The sequence below is a fragment of the Protomyctophum parallelum genome (genome assembly GCF_964188405.1).
Source record: "Protomyctophum parallelum genome assembly, chromosome: 17".
Taxonomy (NCBI): domain Eukaryota; kingdom Metazoa; phylum Chordata; class Actinopteri; order Myctophiformes; family Myctophidae; genus Protomyctophum; species Protomyctophum parallelum.
Window position 1 is genome coordinate 19261113 of NC_139719.1, and position 13537 is coordinate 19274649.

Sequence of the window (13537 nt, forward strand, 5' to 3'; positions counted from 1 at the left end):
ACGCCTGTTTATATTATAAACATATCTTGCTTTGTATTTCCCCAAAGAGACCTGACAATGAGAAGACAGACAGACAGACAGACAGAGGCTGGTTGAAATGGAAAGTAAGCAACAAAAGTACATTTACTCAAGTAGTAGGCCTACTACATTTAAAATAAAATTCCATTACTTTATATTTCTACTTCAACTTCACTAGAGTAAATATTGTACTCCACTATACAAATATTTGAAATTAAACTTTTAGTTAAAGTCACACTTTGTGTGCAAGAGTTTGACTTGTAACAGAGTATAATGATTTGAAATCGATACAGTAGGCCTAATAGTAGCTATTTAGCAAATATATTAAATCTGTGTATAAAACATGTGACCAAGTGTAGCGAGCGAGTGGAAAAGTAATTAAACCCCTCTTTTAATTTTTTCTTCTTAAAAATGGCTAAATGCAACTTACTTAGTAACGATACGATACAAGGATACAATAGCCTACAAGTCAAGGTTTCTATTTACATTTCGATATAGGCCTACTTCGATTCTTGAAATTAAGTTGGAGTTAATATTGTTACACTTCTAATATATGCGCGCGCGCGTGTGTGTGTGCGTGTGCGTGTGCTCCCGTCCGCCAGTAAACGGATAAGTAGAAGACAGTTAATTGGGCTCTACCCACAGCTGTTGATTAACGTCTGCATCCAAGATTCTCCGTTGTTTCTACAAGCTAACAACTAACCTCGCCTCACCAGGCTTTCCACCACCATAAACAACAGGTTGTTTAATACATCTAGCAGAACGGCTCCGTCTTTTGAGCTAATTTAGAACTTCCTGTCTGAGAGCTAGCTAATTTAAGACATCCGGTTGCCTTCAGAATAAAATAAGGTTATTTAATTAATAATTATTACATTACATTATTATTATTATTATTACATTACAGTTATTGTAAAGACACACATTATGTTTCTGTGTAAAAATAAGTAATTAAATAACATCAAAAAGTTATCTAAATGGATAAATGCTATTCACTGGAGTGAATATTCTATTCTATTCTAAAAACGACTTATAAATCCTAAAGCCTTGTTTATACTTCACTGTGCAACGGTCCTATGCTGGACAATAGCAGATATGCAAACTCACAGCACATCTCATTCAAGACACTGAACTTGCAGATCTGCCATTTTTGAACACACTATAAAGTTAACCATTTATCATGCTGCTCTACGTGGCACTGCATTCTGTGACATTAAACCAAATGGCATTTTCCACTCTATGACACTACTGTTCTACATTTTTGTCTAATAAAATAGGCTATTAATTTAATCAATCAAACTGCATTAACTAACAGAGATACTACTAACCAAGCTATCCATGTCAACATGCTCTATAGGAGTCTCAATAACAGGTATAAGTAACGTTTAATGTATAGTAATGTTTAATGTAGCAGAAGAGGCCATTCATTGAACAGAGTTTTGCACAATTTTAACATCCCAGATCGATTGAAATATGAATCTACTGTGCTGTGCTACACCATGATATATTAAGAGTACAATAACATTCCATTGTGAATAAAAACCTATTAACCACAGTGTAATGCTAAAGGTTTCATCACAGGGCTGTCTGCTTCATGTAATATCATTAAAAGTGTTGTTGGTGACAGTTATATGAGTTGGAAGCATTAAGACCCATTTTAACCCTCAATGGCTTCCTTTCTGACAAATAACGTTATTGTAAAAAAAAAAAAGATTCACGCGTTCATATGTAGCTATTTTGCATGCAGCGCATGCAGCGGATGGGACCAAGGGACCCGGATGTAACGTAAGAGGACTACAATAGATTCGCGGTTAAATCTCGCGGGCGTGGCCTCACACCGGAAGGAAGTGCCGCCGCCCTCAAATACGGAAGAGACGCGTGGAGGTAGGTTTGGTCAGTGTTTGTTTGGAACGTGCCACGTCACCATCGCGGGTCCGTCTTCGGAGCAAGTAAGTGATTAAATGTTATTTAATACTTAACGCTGTTGTTGTTTGTGTGTTCAAACGTCTATCACTTGAAGTTACTTGTTATGATGTTTATATATGACGTTTGTACGAAACTGTAAAACAGTGTTTCAGTAGCCGAATGGTTAGTGTCGAAGGTTTATAAACAACTATGCCCGGCCTCAATGTTTACTAACCGTCGACAGTACCCACTCGACTACCGAAACACGGCTTTAAAGAGTAGTATTTACATATCTAAACACAACAAGTAACTTCAAAAGTGATAACATGTTTGAGCCACGGACCACCATTTCACATTAATAGACTCTCACAATGGTGGTCAGTGGCTCAAATGGGTCTGAGAGACTAGATGGCCTCAAATGGTGGTCCGTGGCTCAAACGCTGAATAAATAATCGACTAGAGGTGAAAATAGTATTGTTTGGTAGGTAAAAGGACAAACGTTCTGTGAAAATTGGCACGAAGCAACAAACATTCTTTGAAATTGGTGGGAAACGATCCCGGGCACTCATGTTAACAAAGCTCAGTCACTAACCACTATGCTACAATCAGCATTATATAATCAAGGGATCAAAAGTAGCAATCTTCTACATTCTCTAATTGTGTAGTTTTTTTGGAAATTAAGCAGATGCTTAACAACAATTGAACTATTGAGAGTGTAAAGATCTACTATTGGGGTCAATTTGGTTACCTAAATTAAATTGCTCTGTATTGTGACAGTAATCATTGCTATAGTGTGTGTTCAGTAACAGTGTTAAATAGCTCTATAGTGTGACAGTAATCATTGCTATAGTGTGTGTTCAGTAACAGTGTTAAATAGCTCTATATTGTGACAGTAATCATTGCTATAGTGTGTGTGTTCAGTAACAGTGTTAAATAGCTCTATATTGTGACAGTAATCATTGCTATAGTGTGTGTGTTCAGTAACAGTGTTAAATAGCTCTATATTGTGACAGTAATCATTGCTATAGTGTGTGTTCAGTAACAGTGTTAAATAGCTCTATAGTGTGACAGTAATCATTGCTATAGTGTGTGTTCAGTAACTTGCAACACAGCAGCCAAGTATATGCAGAACACATATACACGCATTTGACATAACACAAACAACAAGACAATTTACATACATAAAGACATGAAGAAAAGAGCAATATCCACCGCTTAGATTATCCTGTGGCTACTACAACTCCTGATTAAACCCTTTTCTATTTATTAAAGAGCTGGAGAGACAGGAATATTCCTGTTACTGAACACACACTATAGCAATTATTACTGTCACAATAACTTTGTACTTTTGCTACTGATGTTTGTGTGCAACATTTGAGCTGGTGTCAAGTCACCTTAATTCAAGTGATAGATTATATACAGGGGCATGCCATATGGTCTACCTGCACAGCCTTTGTGATTACTGGTAGATCACGATGTACCTTTTGGGCACCCCTGCAATACAGGATTCCTGTCCAGAATTGTTTTTTATTAAATATAGAGGGTTTAAGTGTAGGGTTTGTCATGTTGGTGTTCTCTATAACTTTTCGTCCTGGGCATGACGTTAAACTGTCCAGTGTAACTCCAAGTTACATGGGGTGGGTATGGTTTGAGAGTTTGTGATGCTCAGTTATTTTTATGCGTCTCGGTTCCTCAGGTGGAAGCTGCATAGTTGGGTTTTTGATGGGTTGGGTTTCAAGTGGCTGGTCGTTTGTTTAGATATTGAAAAGGAGGGGGGCGAGCGTGCTACCTTGTGGGAGGCCGTTCTTTTCGGCTTTCCATTTACTCCTCTGGTCATTTAACTGAACATAGAAGCGCCTGTTGTTGAGGAGGCTTTTCCTGACCATTGTGCGGTGTTGGACAGTGTCATAGGCAGCAGAGAGATCTCTGAATGCTGCTCCAGTTATTTGTTTCCCCTCAAACCCATCCTCAATGTGTTGGGTGAGGTTGAGCTCTGTCCAGCACAGGAGCGGCTGGGACGGAAACCAGCTTGGTCTTTAGTCAGCTTGGTATCTATGAGTGGCAACAAGGCGTTGGAGTAGCAGCTTCTCATATAGCCTTGTAGGTGATGCAGAGGGAAATGGGTCGGTAGCTCTTTGTGGATAATGGGTCTATGCCAGGTTTAGGGATTGCAACCACGTTGGCCTTTTCCCAGACAGAAGGGATGGTTTTCTGTGCTATGCATGTGTTCAGCATCCCCACAAGCCAGGTCTTTGCGTTGGGTCCCAGGTGCTGTAACATTTCTGCCAGTAGGTCATCAATCCCTGCTGCTTTTCCGGGTTTCAACTTTCCCATTGCAGTTTCAAGTTCTTCTAGGTCGAAGGGTTTGGTTTGAGGGCTGGCTGATTGTGGTTGGTCTGATACCACTGTGCGATGGTATTCTCCTGTGGGTCGGTGGCGGTCTTGGTCACAACTGGTGGCCAACAGTTGTAACCAACACCGCCACCGACCCACATAGAATACCATCGCACAGTGGTATCAGACCAACCACAATCAGCCAGCCCTCAAACCAAACCCTTCGACTTAGAAGAACGTGAAACTGCAATGGGAAAGTTGAAACCCGGAAAAGCAGCAGGGATTGATGGCATACTGGCAGAAATGATACAGCACCTGGGACCTATCGCAAGGACCTGGCTTGTGGGGATGCTGAACACATGCATAGCACAGAAAACCATCCCTTCTGTTTGGAAAAAGGCTGGAGTAGTTGCAATCCCTAAACCTGGCAAAGACCCATTATCCCCGAAGAGCTACCGACCCATTTCCCTCCTCTGCATCACCTACAAGCTCTATGAGAGGCACTACAATTTCTGAACAGACTATATTTACATCAATATGTCTGGGTCCCCACCTACTCACTCAGGGTTGACGTGTCACACCTGCAGTGATGGGAGGGGCACCAAAATGTGGTATTTTGATTGTTTAATGGGGGCACTCCCTTAGTATAAAAGTGTATGTTTTGTGTACACATGACCTGATGAAGATCAAATGGATCGAAACGCTGTCAGTATTTCAACAAAGAACGTCTTTCTTATACCTGTGGTGTGCGGGCTCCATCCAATACCTACACCAGTTGTGATGCAACAGAGTTTGCTGTGACCGTTGTGAATTATGGGTGGTGTGGTTTTTGCCAAGACGGTGGATTGTGGCCCATGCCTTCCTGCTGTTATTTGACATGTTGGTGTTCTCTATATCTTTTCGTCCTGGGCATGACGTTAAACTGTTCCGTTCGAGAGGACCAGCGACCCTCGAATGTAAACGGCCACGAAAGGAAATTATGTGTGTGTGAGGTGTTCTCTATAGGTTGGGTTTCAGGTGGTTGTATTGTAGTAGCTTGACATTTCTTGGAGGGCACTTTCAAGGACAGACTCAATCTTCTGGAAGTCTGCTTGTTGGGTCGTAATGCAGAGGTTGTCGGCGTAGATGAAACGCTGGCATTAGGCATTGGGTAGTGGCTGGTCGTTTGTGTAGATATTGAAAAGGAGGGGGGCGAGCACGCTACCTTGTTGGAGGCCGTTCTTTTGGGCTTTCCATTTACTCCTCTGGTCATTTAACTGGACATAGAAGCGCCTGTTGTTGAGGAGGCTTTTCCTGACCATTGTGCGGTGTTGGACAGTGTCGTAGGCAGCAGAGAGATCTCTGAATGCTGCTCCAGTTATTTGTTTCCCCTCAAACCCATCCTCAATGTGTTGGGTGAGGTTGAGCTCTGTCCAGCACAGGAGCGGCTGGGACGGAAACCAGCTTGGTCTTTAGTCAGCTTGGTATCTATGAGTGGCAACAAGGCGTTGGAGCAGCAGCTTCTCATATAGCCTTGTAGGTGATGCAGAGGGAAATGGGTCGGTAGCTCTTTGTGGATAATGGGTCTTTGCCAGGTTTAGGGATTGCAACCACTTTGGCCTTTTCCCAGACAGAAGGGATGGTTTTCTGTGCTATGCATGTGTTCAGCATCCCCACAAGCCAGGTCTTTGCGTTGGGTCCCAGGTGCTGTAACATTTCTGCCAGTAGGTCATCAATCCCTGCTGCTTTTCCGGGTTTCAACTTTCCCATTGCAGTTTCAAGTTCTTCTAGGTCGAAGGGTTTGGTTTGAGGGCTGGCTGATTGTGGTTGGTCTGATACCACTGTGCGATGGTATTCTCCTGTGGGTCGGTGGCGGTCTTGGTCACAACTGGTGGCCAACAGTTGTAACCAACACCGCCACCGACCCACATAGAATACCATCGCACAGTGGTATCAGACCAACCACAATCAGCCAGCCCTCAAACCAAACCCTTCGACTTAGAAGAACGTGAAACTGCAATGGGAAAGTTGAAACCCGGAAAAGCAGCAGGGATTGATGGCATACTGGCAGAAATGATACAGCACCTGGGACCTATCGCAAGGACCTGGCTTGTGGGTATGCTGAACACATGCATAGCACAGAAAACCATCCCTTCTGTTTGGAAAAAGGCTGGAGTAGTTGCAATCCCTAAACCTGGCAAAGACCCATTATCCCCGAAGAGCTACCGACCCATTTCCCTCCTCTGCATCACCTACAAGCTCTATGAGAGGCACTACAATTTCTGAACAGACTATATTTACATCAATATGTCTGGGTCCCCACCTACTCACTCAGGGTTGACGTGTCACACCTGCAGTGATGGGAGGGGCACCAAAATGTGGTATTTTGATTGTTTAATGGGGGCACTCCCTTAGTATAAAAGTGTATTTTGTGTACACATGACCTGATGAAGATCAAATGGATCGAAACGCTGTCAGTATTTCAACAAAGAACGTCTTTCTTATACCTGTGGTGTGCGGGCTCCATCCAATACCTACACCAGTTGTGATGCAACAGAGTTTGCTGTGACCGTTGTGAATTATGGGTGGTGTGGTTTTTGCCAAGACGGTGGATTGTGGCCCATGCCTTCCTGCTGTTATTTGACATGTTGGTGTTCTCTATATCTTTTCGTCCTGGGCATGACGTTAAACTGTTCCGTTCGAGAGGACCAGCGACCCTCGAATGTAAACGGCCACGAAAGGAAATTATGTGTGTGTGAGGTGTTCTCTATAGGTTGGGTTTCAGGTGGTTGTATTGTAGTAGCTTGACATTTCTTGGAGGGCACTTTCAAGGACAGACTCAATCTTCTGGAAGTCTGCTTGTTGGGTCGTAATGCAGAGGTTGTCGGCGTAGATGAAACGCTGGCATTAGGCATTGGGTAGTGGCTGGTCGTTTGTGTAGATATTGAAAAGGAGGGGGGCGAGCACGCTACCTTGTTGGAGGCCGTTCTTTTGGGCTTTCCATTTACTCCTCTGGTCATTTAACTGGACATAGAAGCGCCTGTTGTTGAGGAGGCTTTTCCTGACCATTGTGCGGTGTTGGACAGTGTCGTAGGCAGCAGAGAGATCTCTGAATGCTGCTCCAGTTATTTGTTTCCCCTCAAACCCATCCTCAATGTGTTGGGTGAGGTTGAGCTCTGTCCAGCACAGGAGCGGCTGGGACGGAAACCAGCTTGGTCTTTAGTCAGCTTGGTATCTATGAGTGGCAACAAGGCGTTGGAGTAGCAGCTTCTCATATAGCCTTGTAGGTGATGCAGAGGGAAATGGGTCGGTAGCTCTTTGTGGATAATGGGTCTTTGCCAGGTTTAGGGATTGCAACCACTTTGGCCTTTTCCCAGACAGAAGGGATGGTTTTCTGTGCTATGCATGTGTTCAGCATCCCCACAAGCCAGGTCTTTGCGTTGGGTCCCAGGTGCTGTAACATTTCTGCCAGTAGGTCATCAATCCCTGCTGCTTTTCCGGGTTTCAACTTTCCCATTGCAGTTTCAAGTTCTTCTAGGTCAAAGGGTTTGGTTTGAGGGCTGGCTGATTGTGGTTGGTCTGATACCACTGTGCGATGGTATTCTCCTGTGGGTCGGTGGCGGTCTTGGTCACAACTGGTGGCCAACAGTTGTAACCAACACCGCCACCGACCCACATAGAATACCATCGCACAGTGGTATCAGACCAACCACAATCAGCCAGCCCTCAAACCAAACCCTTCGACTTAGAAGAACGTGAAACTGCAATGGGAAAGTTGAAACCCGGAAAAGCAGCAGGGATTGATGGCATACTGGCAGAAATGATACAGCACCTGGGACCTATCGCAAGGACCTGGCTTGTGGGTATGCTGAACACATGCATAGCACAGAAAACCATCCCTTCTGTTTGGAAAAAGGCTGGAGTAGTTGCAATCCCTAAACTTGGCAAAGACCCATTATCCCCGAAGAGCTACCGACCCATTTCCCTCCTCTGCATCACGTCTTTCTTATACCTGTGGTGTGCGGGCTCCATCCAATACCTACACCAGTTGTGATGCAACAGAGTTTGCTGTGACCGTTGTGAATTATGGGTGGTGTGGTCTTTGCCAAGACGGTGGATTGTGGCCCATGCCTTCCTGCTGTTATTTGTCATTATGGTGTTCTCTATATCTTTTTGTCCTGGGCATGACGTTAAACTGTTCCGTTCGAGAGTACCGGCGACCCTCGAATGTAAACGGCCACGAAAGGAAACTGTGTGTGTGAGGTGTTCTCTATCATTTCATTCCAGACTTCACTGTCTATCTCCTGTGTTTTCCATTCATCTTGAGCGTTACACAGTCGTCTGATGTGCGGGGGGAGGTGCCGGCTAGCGCATAAAGGCACGGACGGGACAGGTGTTGTCTTGACCCATCCCGTGATGATGCGACAGGTGTCATTTAGGGCTGTGTCGACCAATTTGGTGTGACGTGATCGGCTCCAGCTTGAGCAGGCATACTCTGCTGTAGAGAAAGACAGGGCCATGGCAGTTGCACGGATTGTTTGTGGGTCTGCGCCCCACTTGGGAGTTCACTAGTTTTCACAGGATGTTATTGTGGGTGTTGACCGTGGCTTTTGTGTTCTCCAGGTGTTTTTTTGAAGAAGAGTGTCCTGTCCAGTGTAACTCCAAGATACATGGGGTGGGTATGGTTGGAGAGTTTGTGACCATCCCAAGTGACGCTCAGTTCTTTTCTCGCGTCTCGGTTCCTCAGGTGGAAGCTGCATAGTTGGGTTTGTGTGTCTTTCTTTTTCTGTCTTTCTTTCTTAGGACGGAGATCAAGGTAGACGCCATAGGAAGGCTCAACACTAGCCGATGCCCCTAGAGATCCATCCCAAAGCTTCCCTCAGGGAGCACAGCAAGCCAGCTAGCCAGCAAGCCTGCCCAGTCAGCCAACGCAGCCAGTCAGCTCCGCCAGTCAGCCAGTGTAGAAAGTCAGGCTGCCAAGCCAGAGCATATCAGCCCTTGCAGTCAGCCATTGCAGCCATACCAGCCTTGCTCAGTCAGCTCAGCCAGGCCTCTCTTGAGGCCTGGCTCTCTGTCTGCCTGGCCCGGTCTGCCCTGCCCTGCCTTGCAGCAACAGAACCAGCCTTTCTGGAAAGCCAGCCAGCTCAGAATGCGAGCTGAGCAAGCCAGTGCAGCAGCAAGCCCAGACTAGGTTACCGCAGCCTTACTGTGCAGCCACAGCCACTCAGTCTAGACCAGCAGGAGCTGGCCAGGCTCCAACCCTTGCAGCGCAGCCTTAGGCCGGACAGTCCCCCTGCCTGCACTTTGTTGCCTTCCTGGCCTGTCTGCCTGCCTAGGCGCCTCGGTCTTCCTGTCTGTCTGCCTTGGCCTGCCAGTCTGAAACTGGTTTAGACTAACTGCGTGCTTGCCAGCTGCGCTGGCTTGCTGAGCTCGTATTCTGAGCTGGCTGGCTTGCCAGCAAGGCTGGTTCTGTTGCTGCAAGGCAGGGCGGGGCAGACCGGGCCAGGCAGACAGAGAGCCAGGCCTCGAGAGAGGCCTGGCTGAGCTGACTGAGCAAGGCTGGTATGGCTACAATGGTTGACTGCAAGGGCTGATGTGCGCTGGCTTGGCAGCCTGACTTTCTACACTGGCTGACTGGCGGAGCTGGCTGGCTGCGTTGGCTGACTGGGCGGGCTTGCTGGCTAGCTGGCTTGCTGGACTCCCTGAGGGAAGCTTTGGGATGGATCTCTAGGGGCATCGGCTTGTGTTGAGCCTTCCAACGGCGTCTACCTTGATCTTCGTCCTAAGAAAGAAAGACAGAAAAAGAAACACACACACAAACTCAACTATGCAGCTTCCACATGAGGAAGGCAGGCAGGCACGCAGGCAGGCACAAGCTGCCTGCGTGCTTGCTTCGCCCTCCAGTTGCTGCTCCAGTTATTTGTTTTCCCTCAAACCCATCCTCAATGTGTTGGGTGAGGTTGAGCTCTGTCCAGCACAGGACGGGACGGAAACCAGCTTGGTCTTTAGTCAGCTTGGTGTCTATGAGTGGTATGAGGCGTTGGAGTAGCAGCCTCTCTTGTAGGTGATGCAGAGGAGGGAAATGGGTCGGTAGCTCTTTGAGGATGATGGGTCTTTGCCAGGTTTGGGGATTGCAACCACTTTGGCTTTTCTCCAGACAGAAGGGATGGTTTTCTGTGCCATGCATGTGTTCAGCATCCCCACGAGCCAGGTCTTTGCGTTAGGTTCCAGGTGCTGTATAATTTCTGCCAGTATGTCATCAATCCCTGCTGCTTTTCCGGGTTTCAACTTTCCCATTGCAGTTTTGAGTTCTTCTAGGTCGAAGGGTTTGGTTTGAGGGCTGGCTGATTGTGGTTGGTCTGATACCACTGTGCGATGGTATTCTCCTGTGGGTCGTGGCGGTGTTGGTTACGACTGTTGGCCACCAGTTGTGATGCAACAGAGTTCGCTGTGACCGTTGTGAATTATGGGTGGCTCCCTGAGGTCCTTGATCGCCATTGGGTCCAACAGTGGTCATTGAAGCGTGCACACACATGCACACATGCACCTACACACACAGGGGCACATGCGTATGCACACCTGGACCTTTAAATGAACAACAACACAAAAACTAAGGCACTGGTGTCGGACTTCTGGTTTACCGGAACGGGGTTCAACTCCCTGCAGTGCCCTGCTCAATGTGTTGTATTTCATTCATTGGTCCATGGTCTCAGGTCATTGAGCGGCGCGCTATAGTGTGCGATTCTTCATCATTGTTGAGGATTTTTTAAAGGTGAAAATCAAGGAAAAGCAAAAGGCTATAGTCCATGGTCACGGACCGCATACTGGTCAAGGTCATTTATACTGGTGAAGATCATTTACTAGTCTTCTAAAGGTCATTTATACTGGTGAAGATCATTTACTAGTCTTCTAAAGGTCATTTATACTGGTCAAGGTCAATTACTAGTCCCATGAAGGTAATTTATACTGGTCACAGTCATATACTGGTCACGGTCATTTCTACTGGTGAAGGTCATTTATACTGGTCAAGGTAATTTGTACTTGTCAAGGTCATTTATACTGGTCAAGGTCATTTACTAGTCTTATTGAAGGTAATTTATACTGCTCAAGGTCATTGATATTGGTCAAGGTCATTAAGTGGCACGCTATAGTGCGCGATTCTTCATCATTGTTGAGGATTTGAAAAAAGGTTAAATTGCAGAAAAGCGAAAGGCTAAAGTCCATGGTCACGGAGGGCATACTATAGTATGTTGTTTTTCTTTTTTTTGGTGGTGTGCGGGCTCCATCCAATAACTACACCAGTTGTGATGCAATAGAGTTTGCTGTGACCGTTGTGAATTATGGGTGGTGTGGTCTTTGCCAAGACGGTGGATTGTGGCCCATGCCTTCCTGCTGTTATTTGTCATGTTGGTGTTCTCTATATCTTTTCGTCCTGGGCATGACGTTAAACTGTTCCGTTCGAGAGGACCGGCGACCCTCGAATGTAAACAGGTGTTGGGACAGGGTCAGGTGTTGTCTTGATGCATCCTATGATGATGCCACAGGTGTCATTTAGGGCTGTGTCGACCAATTTGGTGTGACGGGATAGGCTTGTAGGTGATGCAGAGGAGGGAAATGGGTCGGTAGCTCTTTGGGGATAATGGGTCTTTGCCAGGTTTAGGGATTGCAACCACTTTGGCCTTTTTCCAGACAGAAGGGATGGTTTTCTGTGCTATGCATGTGTTCAGCATCCCCACAAGCCAGGTCTTTCCGTTAGGTCCCAGGTGCTGTATCATTTCTGCTAGTAGGTCATCAATCCCTGCTGCTTTTCCGGGTTTCAACTTTCCCATTGCAGTTTCACGTTCTTCTAGGTCGAAGGGTTTGGTTTGAAGGCTGGCTGATTGTGGTTGGTCTGATACCACTGTGCGATGGTATTCTCCTGTGGGTTGGTGGCGGTCTTGGTCACAACTGGTGGCCAACAGTTGTAACCAACACCGCCACCGACCCACATAGAATACCATCGCACAGTGGTATCAGACCAACCATAATCAGCCATCACTCAAACCAAACCCTTCGACCTAGAAGAACTTGAAACTGCAATGGGAAAGTTGAAACCCGGAAAAGCAGCAGGGATTGATGACCTACTGGCAGAAATGATACAGCACCTGGGACCTAACTCAAGGCCCTGGCTTGTGGGGATGCTGAACACATGCACAGCACAGAAAACCACCCCTTCTGTCTGGAAAAAGGCCAAAGTGGTTGCAATCCCTAAACCTGGCAAAGACCCATTATCCCCGAAGAGCTACCGACCCATTTCCCTCCTCTGCATCACGTCTTTCTTATACCTGTGGTGTGCGGGCTCCATCCAATACCTACACTAGTTGTGATGCAACAGAATTTGCTGTGACCGTTGTGAATTATGGGTGGTGTGGTCTTTGCCAAGACGGTGGATTGTGGCCCATGCCTTCCTGCTGTTATTTGTCATTTGTCATTATGGTGTTCTCTATATCTTTTCGTCCTGGGCATGACGTTAAACTGTTCCGTTTGAGAGGACCGGCGACCCTCGAATGTAAACAGCCACGAAAGGAAACTGTGTGTGTGAGGTGTTCTCTATCATTTCATTCCAGACTTCACTGTCTATCTCCTGTGTTTTCCATTCATCTTGAGCGTTACACAGTCGTCTGATGTGCGGGGGGAGGTGCCGGCTAGCGCATAAAGGCACGGACGGGACAGGTGTTTTCTTGACCCATCCCGTGATGATGCGACAGGTGTCATTTAGGGCTGTGTCGACCAATTTGGTGTGACGTGATCGGCTCCAGCTTGAGCAGGAATACTCTGCTGTAGAGAAAGACAGGGCCATGGCAGTTGCACGGATTGTTTGTGGGTCTGCGCCCCACTTGGGAGTTCACTAGTTTTCACAGGATGTTATTGTGGGTGTTGACCGTGGCTTTTGTGTTCTCCAGGTGTTTTTTTGAAGAAGAGTGTCCTGTCCAGTGTAACTCCAAGATACATGGGGTGGGTATGGTTGGAGAGTTTGTGACCATCCCAAGTGACGCTCAGTTCTTTTCTCGCGTCTCGGTTCCTCAGGTGGAAGCTGCATAGTTGGGTTTGTGTGTCTTTCTTTTTCTGTCTTTCTTTCTTAGGACGGAGATCAAGGTAGACGCCATAGGAAGGCTCAACACTAGCCGATGCCCCTAGAGATCCATCCCAAAGCTTCCCTCAGGGAGCACAGCAAGCCAGCTAGCCAGCAAGCCTGCCCAGTCAGCCAACGCAGCCAGTCAGCTCCGCCAGTCAGCCAGTGTAGAAAGTCAGGCTGCCAAGCCAG

General features: G+C 46.5%; 1 protein-coding gene across 3 annotated transcripts in view; it reads right to left on the reverse strand.

Moving 5' to 3' along the window:
• The window catches only part of cpn1 (carboxypeptidase N, polypeptide 1), a 409472-nt gene that overhangs the window by 159119 nt on the left and 236816 nt on the right, over nt 1-13537 (reverse strand). The window lies entirely within an intron of this gene.